The sequence below is a fragment of the Crotalus tigris genome, unplaced genomic scaffold (genome assembly GCF_016545835.1).
Source record: "Crotalus tigris isolate CLP2741 ecotype Arizona unplaced genomic scaffold, ASM1654583v1 scf7180000018124.1459596, whole genome shotgun sequence".
NCBI classification, from domain to species: Eukaryota; Metazoa; Chordata; class Lepidosauria; order Squamata; family Viperidae; genus Crotalus; species Crotalus tigris.
Genome location: NW_024096836.1, coordinates 1,347,146 through 1,364,393, shown reverse-complemented (window position 1 = coordinate 1,364,393; position 17,248 = coordinate 1,347,146). Strand labels below are relative to the sequence as shown.

The following is a 17,248-nucleotide window of genomic DNA, read 5'->3' as shown; positions in this document are numbered from 1 at the left end:
AAATAGCAGCCACTAGAGGGCACAGTTATTACTCTTTATTCCATGCTTCCTATCTTCATCCTTTTGGACTTTCAAAAAAATTTAAACTATTGAAAGCAGCTAGTCCCTGATATGTTCAATAATGGTGATGAAACTCATACTGATATCAGAATGGTTGGTAATTCAATAATTGGGGGACAATGCTTAAAAGTTTTTCATATAAAAATTCTACATATATGAGTAATGTTAGAAGCAAGGATGAAGGACAGACAGTGATAGAAAGCATTGTTTCATGGCAGTGAAGAAGCAGGATTGCATATTTTGATGATCAAGGTTGTGTACAATTTTTAAATTTAGTAAAGTACTAGTATGATACATTTTTCCTATATAATATTTAGGACACAATAGCACACAACAAGGTTTTGTAATTTTTTTAAATTTATAAAGTACTATAACAATACATTTTTTCTATATAATATTTAGGACACAATAGCACTAACCTCTGTGTTTATATAAGTTTTCTACTATATACCAAAGATGTTAGAGAATTTTATTTTCTCTATTGGTAAAAAAATAAATCAGAAGCTCTCACAGTTGACTGCATTTAGCTGATTCAAAATAACTTCTTTATATCAAAATAGTTACATTACCATACATTCTTCTTTACAGCAACATAGCTTAATTGAAGACTTCTTACAGAGACAGATCAGAGACAAACCTTGAGACTGGAAATCCAGCTCCTAACTCAATACCCTTTTGCACAGACTCAGTAGCACTTTCCTCACATTGGCTGACTGAGTTACCACATGACTCTTCCTGCTCATGAATATTCCAACAAAAGATTGATTATGTAGTGAATGTATACAAAAAACCCAATATTAAATAATCTGTGATATCTCTTTAAAAAGATTTCTGGAAACATGAAATTGGGATCTGCGTAAAAGGAATAAGGTATTGGATGTTAGCTTTATTAACTGAAGTCCCAGGATTCTGCCAAAATTGGATTCCTTACTTTTTCTTCTAATTTTAATATAATTTTTAAATTATTATTTTCCTTCAAGATTAAATATACAGGTTATACCAAAAGTCAGGCTACAAAGGTCAATGAAGACTTTTTTAAAAAAGATATTATTGTATTTAGAAGAGTTCTCCATTTTGCTATAAATAGGATTCTATCTGCAAAGTATTTAAAATGTTTTCCTAATATTTAGAAGATATCTGTTTTGCTATAGTTTAAGATGATCATTTTGTACTTTAGCTGTAGAAAATAAGATTTGGCTTTCTCCTGTCATGTTATCTTATCGCCTTCCAGTCTTCTCAAAGTACTCTTAACCCCTCTAGAAAGAATACAGAGCTGAGAACAAGGGTTTGGTAACACTTTCTCATCTGAAAAAAAAATGACCAGAACTTTATGGTCCTCAGGAGTAACAGCCTCCACAAAAATCAGTGATTCCTCCCCCAAAAACTAGTTCTCTATTACTAATGTTTGTTGGGTTTCACCCATTGCTGATATAAAAGCTTCTCAGAAGTCAGTAAAACATTGGAAACATATCATCTTCCCAGATCAGTTATCATGTTACAAGCAATAGGAAATCATTTATGGAAATAATAACTCATAATTTCCTAAACCTCCTGCAATCAATTCAGGGGCTAATAATATAAAGTCCATAACACTCTTAAAGTCAATTAAGCCTATGAAATCCCCAAAACAAAAATCAAAATCTCACAAGATATTTTAACATCCTCCCATTAAGATATTGAAATATTTTGAGTAGATAAACAAAATCACAGGTTTTTAAAAATACTAGATGTATTTTGATATATTCAATGTACTGATGTATCCAACATAAGAAAAAGATTTTTTTATTAAAAAGTTTTATAAAAATTACAAAATATACCCCAAACGCACCCACCCTTCCCCTCTCCCCCACTTCCCAGAGCTGAATACAGGGTAAAAAATATAATAATCATAATCTAACTAACATTAACCAACTATGTAGATAAACAAATATAATGTGCTTTAACTGCCTTTTAACACAGAATAAACAATTTGCAAATAAACTTAATCATATAAACAAATTAAATTCCTAATTCATAAACAATACAGTATAATAAAAATTCCACTAAACTATTAATAAAAATAATAACAATAATAATATTCTAAAATTTGTTCAAAAAATAAATGGAACTTTTTAGTCTCATATTTATTCTGAATATAATCTATCCATCTTCATCAAACCCAAATGTATCTTTCTTGTGAATGATCCTTCAAATAAGCAGAAATCTTAGCCATTTCTGCTAAATTTGACACTTTAAGCGTCCATTCTTCTATAGTTGGCAAACAATCCTTCTTCCAATATTGCCCTACCAACAACCTTGCTGCTGTTATTAAATTCAACATCAAATTAGTTTCCTTAACATCAAAATCTACAATTATACCCAACAAAAATAGTTGAGGAGTAAACTTTATCTTTCTTTTAAAAATATTTTGAATGTTCCACCAAATTTTAATCCAAAAAGCTTTTATATTTCTACAAGTCCACCAAATATGAAAGTAAGTTGCATCCAAACTACCACATCTCCAACATTTGGGCTGCAAGTTGGGATACATACAAACAACTTTTGGGGATCCAAATGCCACCTATAAAACATTTTATAAAAATTTTCTCTCAAATTTTGAGCTTGAGTAAATTTTACATTTAGAATTGGCTCTTGAAAATTTTGTGCCCATTTCACCATACAATCTTTAACTAACTCTGTTTCAGAATCCAATTCTATTAAGACATTATAAATTCTCTTTATTTGGCCTTGAGTTTGATCTTTAATCAGTTTTACCAAATTCGCATCCTCTAAAGTAATACCAACCTTTTGATCTAAACTCCACCTAACTAACAATTGATTATATATATATGTATGTATATATATATATATATATATATATATATATATATAGAGAGAGAGAGAGAGAGAGAGAGAAAGTTTTTGAATTTTACAAAACAAATCCCTTCCCCAAACCCCCCACCTTCCCATACCCTCCCCCATCTTCCCCAAACCTCCCATACCCTCCCTCAACCTTCCCAGAGCTGAGTACAGGCTTAATTAAAATTTTTCAAAGAAAATAAAAAGAAAAAAAAAACTTAAAACACATATAAATCCTAAACAAATTTAAATACCTTAAATTAAACAAATTATCTTCTCTAAAACATAATAGTTGCAAACATTAAACACACATTATAATATACTTAAACATTTTCTAGTATTGTACTTATATTATTATCCATCATTCTATATAGAATCCCCAAAACACAAATTTAAACATTACTTTCTTTAAATATCTATACCTACAATATAAGATCTAATCTCCCTCTTTCTTTACTCTAAAACACAAAAATAAGCATATAAACATTCATTATACCATTAAAACTGGATACTCTTTTGAATAGTTAAACTAAATGCTTATATTTAAACTTCTTATCTAAAATTTTCATTCAATCTCCATGATCTTCTCTCCTATCAAAAAAAAAAACTTAAAAAACCTATAAATCCTAAACAAATCTAAATATGTTTAATTAAACAAATTAGCTTCTCTTAAAAATAATAATAGTAGATCCCATAAACATAACTTAAAACATTAAAATTCCCTTATACCTGTTTAAATCTTTACCAATAACAAATTCCTCCACAGTAAACACATTCCTTCTCTTATCCATAAACCTCTTAAAGGTAATTCCAAAAAGTTTGTAAATCTTAATTCTCCCGCAATCTCAATAGTCTTCTAAGTACTTAAACTAAGTACTTAAACTTAAACTTCTTATCTAAAATTTTCATTCGATCTCCATAATCTTCTCTCCAATAGCCAGTTCCATCCACTATAAACACAATCCTTATCAGTCTCTCTTGTCCATAAACCTCGAAAGAAGTACTTTAAAATCTGCCCTTAAAGGTAGCTCCCAAAAATTTGTAAGTCCTGCTTCTCCCACAAACTCAGGATCCAATACTTGTGAGGCTTCCTTAACCTCCTTCTTCTGTTGGTCTTTCTCTTTACGTTTATATGTTGCACAAGTTGTCCTCTGCTCTTTCATCTCGACTTGTTGAGGCCCCTCAAACTGAAATTTCCCATTTTTAATTAATATAGGCTCTTCACACTGCAATTCTGCCCTTAAAGGTTGCTCCAAAAAGTTTATAAATCCTACTTCTCCCGCAGATTCAGGAACCAATACTTGTGAAACTTCCTTGACCTTCTTCTGTTGATCCTTTTCTTTACAATTGTATGTTACACAGGTTGTCTTCTGCTCCTCCATCTCTACTTGTTGAGGCCCCTCAAACTGAAGTTTCCCAATTTTCATAAGTGTAAGCACTTCAGATTGCAATTCTGCCTTTTTATCTTCCAAAGCTTTAAACGTGGTAGGTGGCGATGAGCATACCCCCAGGACCGAAGTATAAAAGTCTTTTGCTTTAGAAACAGTATTAAGACTATAACGTATCCCCAGGTAATTCACCACCATTCCAGTAGGAACATCCCATCTAAACAAAATTTGTCTCTTTTTAAGTTCGTCTGCTAAAAAAGCAAACTCCTTTCTTCTTCTTAAAATTTTAGATGGGATCTCCTTTAAAATTATAACATCTTGTGAAGCAATTTGAAACCTCTTCTTATAAAAAGCTTGTATAATTTCATTGCGCAGGGATCTTTTCCCAAAGTAAATTACCACATCTCTTGGCAAATTCTTTTGCTCTGCCACCACAGAGTTAACTCTAAATGCCTGTTCATTTTCACTAAGTATTTCCTCTTTTTCTCTATTCAAAATCACAGCAAAGTCCTTTGCAACCATCTCTCTCAGATCTTGCACAGACTTACCCAAACCTCTGATTCTTAAAGCATATTCCGTTTGTTTATATTGAAGCATAAGAATCTCATCTTGAAAATTTTTCATCTCTTTTTCCATACTTTCAAATTTTTCCTCCATCAATTCCACTTTTTCTACTACTTCTTCTACGCGAGAATTCAACTTTTCAAGAACAGAGGCAACTCCTTTTAAAGCCAAAACTATCTCTTGCCTCAAATTCTTATTGTTTTCCTCTAAAATCTCTTTCATTTCTCCCCTAATTTGAAGTATAACATCTCCCATCATATCTTGCAAATCCTTCACCATTGTTGACTGTGCCAAAGAAGAAGGTGAAGCTATTGATTTACGTTGTTGCGCTGATGATGACACCGAAGAAGAAGCCGCTTTAGGAGCTGTAGGGATTACTGGACGCTTTGGAGCCATCTTAAAAAAATCTTTACTCCTTCTTAGAAATTGCAAAAATTAAGCAAAGGAAAAAAAGAAGTTAACTCCATAAAATCAAAAAAAAAAAAATCCTTCAAGAGGAGATCATTATAATAAAAAAAGGGAGTTCAAAAAAAAAGAAAAGAGAGAAAGAAAAAAGAATAATTAAATAGAAAAAATCCATTCCATTTTTTAAAAATACAAAAAGTACAAAAAACAAAACAAAAAAATACAAAAATAATAATACTAACACTCCATTCCAATCATAAAAAAAGAACAAAAAAAAAGAAAAGGGAAAGGGAAAAAAGAAACCCCAAAAAGCCTGCCGGTCGCCATTCTACTTTCCGAAAAAAAAACACAGAAAGGCTTGCCAATCGCCATTTTACTTTCCCTTTCAACAAAGGAAAAAAAATAAAAAGAGGGAATATAAAAGTAAAAATAAATCTTTAAACTTAAAATCCAAATAAAATCAAAGAAAGCAAAAACTAAATCCTCTACTCAGCTCTGTCCGCTTCTAAAAAAAAACTCACCAGTTAACTTTAATCGCGGAGGTGGTTGCAGCGGCTTGTTTTGTCCCTAGGGACAAAAGCAGCTGGGAAGCGGAGACAGTCTGAACTCCGTGGGAGCACACTTTTCAACCCCCCCAAAAAAACTTTGGGGGTGCATAAGAGGCTCTACCACTATTCAGACAACTCTCTACCCCCCCTTTTGCCCGGGAGGGGGTTTTTGAACCGCTGAACAGCTGATGTCCGCTGTTCATAGCGATTCAAACACTTACCCAGGAGGACGGCTACAAAGTAGCCGCCATCGCGCACGCAGATCCACCGGAAGATCCTAACAATTGATTATATTGAAACCAAGAGTGTACAATATTTTCTTGCTTCAACTCAGCTAAAGATTTTAATTGCCAATCCTTCCCTACCAAACTAAGTAATTCCTTATAAGAAATCTTATCCAAATTCACTCCTCTAGATACCCCCTCTATCACATGTCCGGGAATCCCACAAATTGGAATTTTATAATTTAACCTATAATAATACTTCTTCCAGACATGTAATAAAGCTTTTCTTAAAATATGAGATTTAAAAACCTGATCTACTTTTTTATTATAAATTAAATATGCATGCCATCCGTATAATAAATCCCATCTCTCAAGAAAAAGTATATCTTTATTTGTTAATTTAAGCCAATCACTAATCAGCGTTAAAGCCATTGCATAATACAATTTTAAATTAGGCGCCTTAAGTCCTCCTCTTTCCCGTGTATCTTGTATAATCTTAAACTTAACTCTTGGTTTTTTCCTTGCCCAAATAAACTTGTTAATACCCTTCTGCCATTCCTCCAAGTTGGCATCTTTTTTCAAGATAGGTATCATTTGAAACAAAAAAAGAAACTTTGGAAGAACATTCATTTTAACTGCTGAAATTCTCCCCAACAAAGATAACTGTAATTTTTTCCAATCATTCAAATCCTTTTGCACTTTTACCCATAATGTCTCATAATTATTTTTGTACAACTTAACATTAGAAACTGTGATGTAAACTCCCAAATATTTAACCTTTTTCATTATTTCAAAACCTGTTAATTTAGCTAACATATCTTTTTCCTTCATAGACATATTTTTCGAAAGTATTTTAGTCTTATTATTATTTACCTTAAAACCAGAAACTTTCCCATACTGGGTTATGATTTCCACCAAATCCCTTACCGAATCTATCGGTTGAGATAATGTCACAACCAAACTATCGGCAAAAGTTCTCAACCTATAATCATTCTGTTTTATTTTTATTCCCTTTATTGTAGTTGATTCACGAATTTTAATTAATAAAATCTCCATTGTTAAAACAAATAACAATGGGGATAGTGGACATCCTTGTCTAGTAACCTTTTCAATTTTAAATGCATCTGTTAATCCTCCATTAATTATAATTTGTGTCGATTGCTGTTGGTATATAACCTTAAGAGCATACAAAAATTTATCCCCAAAATTCATTTTCTCTACAACTCTCAATAAAAATTGCCAGTTTAATTGATCAAAAGCTTTATCCGCATCCAAAAATATCAAAGCTGCAGGGATTTGATTATTCTTATCCAAATACTCAATTAGATTAACAATTTGTCCTACATTATATTTCATATACCTTCCAGTTATGATCCAGATTGATCACTATGGATCAATTGCTTCAAAACTTGCATTAACCTATTTGCCAATATTTTTGAAAAATTCTTATAATCTGCTTTCAAAAGGGATATAAGTCTATAATTCTTAGGCTGGGTCAAATCTTGATCCTCCTTTGGGATCAATGATATGAAAGCCCTTCTCCAAGATGAAGGTACTTCTGCTCCCAACAAAATACTATTAAAAAGTTCCTTCAATGGTTCTATCATTTCTTCAGATAACATTTTGTAATAAATTGCTGTTAGTCCATCTGTACCAGGAGCCTTACCAACCTTTAATTGTTTGATTGCCCAAATGATTTCCTCAGAAGTAATTAAACAATTCATCTCATCCCACTGGTCATTAGAAAGTCTAGGAAAGTGTGCTACCTGTAAATACTTTTCTATATCTAAAACTTGTATATTTTCGCTAGCATATAACTTTGAATAAAAATCTTAAAAACTCCTTTTAATCAGATTCGGTTGATATACCTCTTTACCTTTATAATCTATTTTCTCTATAATCCTTGACTTCTGTTTCTTTCGTAATTGGTAAGCCAACCACCTACCAGGTTTATTTGCATTACAAAATGTATTATGTTTCATGTACCGCAAATTAATTGCAATCTGGTCTTCCATTAACATATTAAATTGCTCCCTAAGCATAGTTATAGAAACCCTTAAACTATTATCCAATGGATTTAAAATAAGAGCCTTCTCTTTGAGTTTAATCTCTTCTTCCAACTCTATACGTTTTTGCCTCTGTTTACGCCTATTCGCATTATTCATTTGAATCAAAACCCCTCTCATATACGCTTTACTAGCATCCCAAACCATTGGTATCGAAGTACCCTTATACATATTCAAAAGAAAAAAAATCCTTCAAATATTCTCTACATTTCCCTCATATGTAAATAAATTTTCATTCAATCTCCAAGTCCTTCTATTCACATCTTCAACAGATAACTCCAACCATACAGGATTATGGTCAGACAATATTCTAGGGAAAATCTTAACATTCTTAACCCTAGGAAAAAAGTCATTAGTAATTAAGAAAAAGTCAATTCTGGAATATGATTGATGTCTGTCCGAAAAAAAAGTAAAGTCTCTTTCTTCAATATTCCGTTCTCACCAAATGTCTCTAAGTTCCAAGTCCATCCTTCAAGTCAAAAAAAGCTTTGGGTAATTTAGCACAATTAGAAAGTTTTAAAAAACCCTTCTTATCTTTACTTGAATCTAAAACACCATTCCAGTCACCCATCATAACAACAGATTTATAATCCAGTTGAGTTAATTTCTAATGTATCAACTTGTAAAACTGTTTCTGTTCTTGATTAGGGGCGTATAATCCAATAAGACATCTCTTACCATTTATTAATAAATCAATAATAACATATCTTCCTTGTGAGTCAGAATCAATTAATTTCGGCGATAAGTCTTTCCTCACATAGATAACTACTTCCCCTTTTTTCTGCGGAGCCGAGGCTATAAAATGTAATCCCAGCTGGGAGTTAATCAAATACTTTTGGTCCTTTGAAGTAATATGAGTCTCTTGCAAACATACAATATCATTCTTGTGTTGTTTCAAATAATGAAATTCTTTCTTTTCTGTGGTGAATTCAAACCATTAACATTCCATGTCAGAAACTTTGCCATCTTTAGTGGCATGAAGCCTCCGGGACACTGCTTGTAAATCTGCCGTCGAAGATCTCTTTGGTCACTGGCTCTGAGGTAGTCGAATGCATTGTAGATCCAACATCCACTTTTTGTTGTTCTTTTTCTTTACGTCTATGTGCTGCACGAGTCACTCTGCTCCTTTGGATCATCTTTTAACTCCAGACACTGTTGCATAGATTCAACCTGCAAATCTTCTGAAACTGATGACATTGCTCCTTCAGAAAAGTTCTTCAAGCTTTTCTTCAATTCTCTTTGATCGTGGAGATGGTGATGTACCTGCCTTCAAAACGGAAGCATAAAAATCTCTTGCTTTAAAAATTGTATTAAATTTATAACCTGTCCCGGCATAGTTCACCAAAATTCCAACAGGTAAATCCCATCTGAACCGAACCTGTCATTTTTTAAGTTCCTCAACCAAAAAAGCAAAGTCCTTTCTTTTTCTAAGAATTTTTGGAGGTATTTCTTTTAAAATTATAACATCTTGAGCTGCAATTTGAAATCTCTGCTTGTAAAAAGCCTGTATAATTTCATTACGAAGTAATCTTCTGGAAAAATAAATCACCACATCTATTGGTAAATTTCTCTGTCTCGCAATCCATTAATTAACCCTAAAATTTTTTTCTATCTCTCTCAAAATTTCTTTAGGATCACATCCAAAAATAGGAGCTAAATCTGCTGCAATTTCTTCTTGCAAATTCTCCTTCAGCCCTCTTATTCGCAAAGCATATTCCATATCCCTATATTGTGCCATAATAATTTCATTCTGTGCTGTATCAACACTATTTTCTACTTTTTCAACTCTATCTTCTAACCTTTCAACATTTCCCACCACATCATCCACACACTCATCTAGATGTTCTACATGAGCTGCTAGCCCTTGGAGAGCCAGCACTATATCTTCTTTCATCTCCCTATTTTTCTCCTCAAAAAGCTCTGCTGTCTCTTTTTTGATCTGTCGTGCTGTTTTCTCCAAAGCATCCTGTAAATCTTTAAGTGTGAATGCCGGTGGTGGGGGAGAGGGTGGTGGAGACTTAGGCTTGGATTGCTGTACAGTCTGAATTACCGAAGAGGAAATTGAGCTTTTGGGAAGAGCAGAAATTCCAGGATGTTTAGAAGCCATTTTCAAAACATTTAAAACCACTTCTCTTATAAAACCAACAATCACAAAAAATAAAAAGAGGGGACAGTAAAAACAAATCCCCCCCCCAAAAAAGGGCTTATTCTTTAAATGAGTAACCAAAATCCGTTACTTTGTTTAAACTTTGTTGCCAAGTGAAAGTGAAAGTCTTTCTTAACGATGTCCTTTCAAAGAAAGAAACGGCATTCCTCCACCATTTTTCACTTCCTCCCTTTGTTAAAATAATAGGTGGAGAAGATATTTTAATTATTTCCTGAGTTAAAGTCCCAATTTATCACAATTCTAATCCTCCTGGTCAGCTCCGTCTGTTTTAATTTTACTCACAGATCTCTTTAAACAGATGTGGAAGCAGCGTCTGGCTTTGTTCCTAAGAACAAAGGCATCCCGGGATGTGGAGAAGAACCCAGATTCCGCGGGAGTTCTCCCCATTCGCCCTCCAAAAAAAAAATTTATGGAGGACCTGGGGAACTCAACTTCTATCTGAGTAAGCTCACCTTCTCCCCTTCTCCCGGGGAGGAAGGCTCCAAGCCACGAAACAGCTGTTGATCGCTGTCTCTGCAGGCTTTAACGCATTCCCAGGGCGGACAGCTAAAAAGAAGCCGCCATCAGCACGACGATCGCCACCGGAAGAAAAAGATTGTTGATACCACTTTTAATCCACTTCATCTGCCTGTCATTTTATGATCCAGACTTTGGTTACTAAATCTAGTCCCTATACCTTTTTTCCTGTTTTATCCACTGCACCTGATATTCTTCTTCCTAAAAATATAAAACTACTAGACTCCTTTCCATATGACAATGCTAACTTGTAATTCCAATACAGAATTATTCCGGCCTTTATTCCCTTAATTTTAATATACTACCAAGTTATTGTGAAGTACTTCTAATGCCAATCCCAGTATTGCCATTACCCTAGAGAATAACAGAATTACAGAGTTAGAAGGGACCTTGGTCTTCTAGTCCAACCCCTTTCTCAAGCAAGAGACCCTATACCATTTAAGAGAAATGACTGTCTAATCCGGACATGTCAAACACAAGGCCTGGGGGCCAGATGCAGCCCATAAAGTGGTTTCATGTGGCCCGCAAAGCCATCCTGGAAACAGTGAGGGAACAGCCCTCTCCGTGTCAGCCCCACCCCCTGGGTGCCTGCTGGGGAAATGCACCATCACCTGGAAGTGGCCAGCAAATGGCCCTCGCCTACATCACATATCTGGCTTGATGGGCTCTGGGGGAGGGGTTTCGGCAGGCAGCGGGCCACTCTCTTCACAGCACCATGAAGCTGAGCCGGGTGGCACAAATCCCAAAAGAAACACGAGGCCGCCCAGCTCCCAGCCTGCCCGGTTTCAGCAGACAGCGGGCTACGCTCCTCACAGCCCCAAGAGCTAAGCCGGGTGGTGCAAATCTGATGAGAAGTGCAATGCTGCCTAGCCCCCCGCCTGTCCAGTTTCAGCAGGCAGCAAGGTGCACAGCTGGTGAGCTTTGCATCGCCTGGCTCAACCTCTCAGTGCTGTGAGAAAAGTGCCCCGCTGTCTGCCGAAACCGGGCAGGCTGGGAGCTGAACAGCATTGTGCAGGTAATGTTGATTCTCATACTGCTCATGGTACCCCCTCCCTCAGAGCCCACCAAACCACATATGTGGAGTAGGTGAGGGCCATGTGCTGGCCACTTCCAGGTGGTGGTGCATTTCTTCATTCCTCACGAAGGATGACACCTCCCCCAGCTGCATTTCTTGCCTGTTTTTCTCCCTCCCTCATCTCAAATATTTTCCCACCACTTTGTACTTAGGAAGGAAGGAAGGAAGGAAGGAAGGAAGGAAGGAAGGAAGGAAGGAAGGAAAGAAACAAGGAGACGGAGGGTCTGAGGGAAGTCCTGCCTTAGTCCTGCCTTGCTGCCCTTTCACCATCCTCTTGCCTATCCTGGAGGTCTCCCATCCTATTGCTAAAGAAGCTTTGGATACAAAGCCGGGTCTCCTCCCATGGAGAGGGAATGGGCCTCCCTCTGACTTTGCCCTTGTATCCATCATGAGCAACCTGGGTAAGGAGAGCAAGCACAGCAGCAGCAGCTTTGAGGAGGAGGTAAGTGCAGCTGGGCATCCCCTTGGGGAAGTGGGGCTGGGTTTGGTGCCGCGGGTGCTCGAGTGCCAGGCTGGGCATTTGACCTCTGCTGTCCAGGACTCCGGGCAGCCCGCAGCACCATCGAACCCCCCCCCCGCATGGCCTGAGAGGAACAGTGAGGCTCCTCCAGTGGACCATGCCTTGGCACTTGCCCTGGTCCCATCCCCTTCTGCCAGAGACCCTCAGATCTGTCCCATTCCTGCCCAAGCCCCCACAGGCACCCTTGACCTGAATGATGTAGAGCTGGCCATGCCCACCCAGTAGGCCACATCCACTCCATCCACGCCGCACCCACCCTGGCCACATACACCTGCCCCCCCCGAGGGCAACCGCAATGCTGATGTGGCCCTCAATGAAATTGAGTTTGACACCCCTGGTCTAATCTCTTCTTAAAAACCTCTAGCAATGGATACTGAAACTTCTGGAAGCAAGCTGTTCCACTGATTAGTTGTTCCCAAATTTCTCTTTAAATCTAGGTTGGATATCTCTTTGATTAGTTTCCACTGTAACTTCCTGTCCTGCCTTCAAGTGCTTTGAAGATTAGGTTGACCTCTTCTTCGTGACAGCCTAGACATTGAAATATTGCTGTCATGTCACCACTAATCCTTCACTTTTCTAGATTAGACATTCTCAGTTCCTGCAACCATTCTTCATAAGTTTTAGTTTTAAGTCCCTTAATTGTCTTTGTTGCTCTTCTCTACACCTTCAAGAGTTTCAACATCTTTTTGGTATCACGATGATCAAAAGGACACAGTATTCCAAGTGTGGTCTTACAAAAGTATTATAATGCGGTATTAACACTTCACATGATTTTGATTCTATCCCTCTGTTGATGCAGTTTACGACTGATTGGCTTTTTTTGGCAGCTGCAGTATACTGCTGACTCACACTCCTAGATCCCTGTCACAATTACTACTATTGAACCAGTTATCATCTATTTTGTAGCTATGCATTGCATCTTTCTTGCCTAAGTGTATAACCTTACTTTTCTCATCACTGAATTGCATTTTGTTGGATAGGTGTTCAAGTCTGTCAAGTTCCTTCTGGATTTTGAGCCTATCTTCTAAAGTTCTGGCTATTCCTTAGTTTTGTGTCATCTGCAAATTGATGAGTTCCCTTTCTATCCCTTCATCTATATTGTATATGAAGAAATTGAAGACTATTGGGCCTAAGATAGAACCTTGGTGTATCGTACTGAATGTTTTCATCCATGTAGATGTAGTTCCATTAAGACTACAAGTTGAGTGCAGTTGATCGGCTAGTTATGAATCCATCTGATGGTGATGTTGCCTAATTGGTATTTTTCAATCTTATCAAGTAATAGGTTGTGGTCTACTTTGTCAAATGCCTTACTGAAGTCCACAGCATTTTCCTGGTCCACTGATATAGTTACTTTGTCAAAGAATGCAACAAGATTTGCCTGACATGGTCTGTTTTTAAAAACCCATGTTGGCTTCTAGTTATAATTTTGCTTGCTTCTAGGTGTTCATTACTTATCTTTTCCAGGATTTTCCCAGGTATTGATGTCAGCTCATTGATCTAGTTTCCTAGATTCATTTTTTCCCTTTTTTGAAGATGATAATGTCAACTCTTTCCCAGTCCTCTGGTAGTTTTTCTGTGCTCCTGATCTTTTGAAAGATATGCTTCCATGATTTTGAGATCACATATCCCAGCTCCTTCAGAACTCTACGATGTAGACTTCTGGTTTTACATGGTAGCGACCAGCTGTGGGCTTGCAGATTCTCTGCACCCCCACAGCTAATTTCGCCCTGCCAGGGGACCCTAAATGGGTCTAAGTCACCGCGGAGAGGGGGCGAAGAAAGAAGGGTGCTGCAGCAATTCTGGAACAGCGGTAGCCTTTCCGTTCAATTTGAGGAAAGACTTTTAACCCGACAGGAGAAAAACTGGCTGTATTGCATCAACCAGCCCAAGCTACTAGCAACCGAAGTCCAAAAGTACTAACCAGCACAACTGTGAACATCATGCTTGAAACTGGGTAAGGAATTTGATCTTCTCTTTTCTATTCTATATTTAATTTCCTGGAAAAGATCCTCAAGAAGCAAAATAACTCCAAAAGGGAAAGAGGGGGGTTTCCACCCCACCCTTATACTAATGAAAGCGGCAAATTAATATTTTTATGGAGGATCAAAATATATGGAAGTGAAATAAATATAAAACCTGAAATTTAAAAGTTAAATCTGGATAAATCTAAAATTGTTTGAAGGTTAAGACTCTCATTCTAAAGATAATTGTTCATTTTGGAAATTGAAAAACAAATAGTTGCTGATACCTAGTGGTGGATGAAGACTATGACAGCTATGACTTTAATATAAGAATGGCAAAATTATTCCTAGTAAGTAGTAGAATATGAAGGAAGGAAAATGTAAATAAGACACAATGGGGCAATAAGGACAAATATTTCAAAGAAGAATGAGGGGGGAAATGTAAATAATAGAAGAGTACTGTTACAAATTGCTGTTAACAAAAAAGGATATATTATGTGTGTATGTGTGTAATGTTTTGCTGTGTTTTGTTTTGTTTTGTTGGTCTAAAATAAAAATTAAATAAATAAATAAATTTTAAAAAAAATTGGCAAACCTGGGAAAACCTGTGTTTGTGACCTTCAAAGCTTTAACAATAAAGAATAGCTGTGACAAAAAAAAGACAATCTGGGCTGTAGACAAAGAGAGAATTATAAATTTCAGAAAAAAACTTTTTTGAACTATTTGGATTACAAATATCTATTTAATTGGGACTCTAAAGCTATTTGCAGAGAAAAGAAAGGAAGAGAAAAACTCAAATTCTTGGCCATCATGGATCAGAGACATGTAGAAAGAACATATCAAGAAAACATAAATTCTTCATAGGAGAAGATATATAGTATACTGCAACTAATTCAAACAACAATGACTTTAAACTACAAAGAAATTCAAAATAACTTTGAAAATATAAATCAATCTATTTCCAAGTTAACTTTACAACAAAAAAAATCCCAGAAAACAACAACAGAGAAGGAGCAGATAAACAGATATAGAATTGAGAATAGAGATTTAAAGATGGAACTTAACAAAACAAGGAAACATCATTTAATCCTAGTGGAAAAAAATTCACACGAATTGGAAAAAACAACTTATCCTTGTCCTTATAAATCTGAGGACAAGAAAACAAATCGGATAAAATGGACTGTAGAGATGTCAGGAATATCAGAGAGAAAGGAAATGATAAGAGAAGTGGAGAGAAAGAAAAAAGTTTTCAATGAACATGGAAAGACAGAAGCCCTGTGCAAAGACACTTTGCCTGATTTACTTTTTATATTTATAGTAACATTTACTATAAATATATTTATAGTAACATTTACTATCAAAAAACCTTTTGATTCAGCAAAATACATTGATTAAGAAAGATACTGGGTGATGCTTGGGCTTCCGGTTCCGGGTCACGGCCGAGGGAAGGGAGTTGTCCCTTCGCCGGCCGAGTTTCCTCTGTCGGTAGACCCCTGAGAGGGTCGAAAAGTCGCTCTGGAGGAGCGACCACTATTGAGGAGGCTTCTCGGATGGTTGCAGAGGGGCAGCAGCACCCTCTGTACTTCAATTATCTCCTTTGAGCCGACAGGGTAAAGATTGGCCAGTAAAATGGCCATCATTTAGCTGCGCCGACCGTAAGCCACAAGATCACCTAAGCAAACTGACCCACTGTGGAAGATTCGGTGAGACTTTTTTTTAATCTCTATTTTCTTTTTTTTCCTGTGGAAAGCTTTTTTCTTTGAAACAATTTCCCTTTTTGATGAAGCAGTGTTTTAAATGGGGGAAGAGAAGCTTAAAATTTATTTTTGTTCTAATGGTTGATTTTATTTTGGGATATCGGGGAGCCTCAAGAAAGTTTCTTATAGAGATTTAACATGCTACATGCTTGGAGAATATTATTTTCTTTTATTTTTTATGGTGTCCGGAAAGACTGAATATTTGATTAACTTTGACTATTTTCCTGGGGATATTTTTTGGTGAAACTACTTATTGTATTTGCCATTCTCTTAGTTTGAAATTTGTCTTTGGCTTTCATTTAATACAAAGGAGAAAGACTAAGAAACTCAGAGGAGATGGATATTCATTGATTGCTTTTGAATATAGTCTCCCCAAAAAGGATAATGATTGCAAATATGATAAAAATGGAGGAAACGTCCTTAGAGCTTAAGTATAAGTACATTTTGGACAAAATTCTGGAAAATACGGAGAAGATAATTGCTTGCACAAAGGAGACTTCTTTATATCGACAAGGTAAAGCACAAGGACTAAATGAAACAGCAATTTATGTTCAAAAGACTTGCTCTCAGCCCACTGAGACGGAAGAAGCAAAGTCACAGTTGGGCTATCAATTGATATCGGAAAAAAGACTTGATACTAATGGACAAATGACTTCTAATAAGGAAATGGAGGATTTTACCTTAGAAGGACAAGCCGATTTGGAAGAAGAGCAAAACTTGACTAAAGAGGATAATATTAAAAAAAGGATTTTAACTAAACTTTATGCAATAGAAAAAAAGATGGGAAATGATGTTCTGCCACGAGTTATTCAGAATAGTTTTAACCTTATATTAACTTAACAAAATATACAATGGGAATCTCCCTTTTGGTGTGTACAATGTGGCAGGCGATAATGAGAGAGTTATTTGCAGAGAGGCTTGACATTGGAAACCTATTTGGAATAGAAAGAAACCCAGAATAAGATATAAATATTAAATTTGAGATTATAATAATGGGTGGTAAAGGTTTTATGGTGACTCTGATTGATTTGGACTTGGAATTTGTTAAAAGGGAGGCCATTATGAAATGATTTAGAATTTAATACTGAAATTTAGTAAGAATAAGTCTTTTTGTTTTCTTTTAGAACAGCGGTTCTCAACGTTTGTGTGACGGCGA

At 36.0% G+C, this 17,248-nt stretch overlaps 1 protein-coding gene across 1 annotated transcript in view; it reads right to left on the bottom strand.

Moving 5' to 3' along the window:
• The window catches only part of TUBG1 (tubulin gamma 1), a 69,112-nt gene that overhangs the window by 34,766 nt on the left and 17,098 nt on the right, over window positions 1–17,248 (bottom strand). The window lies entirely within an intron of this gene.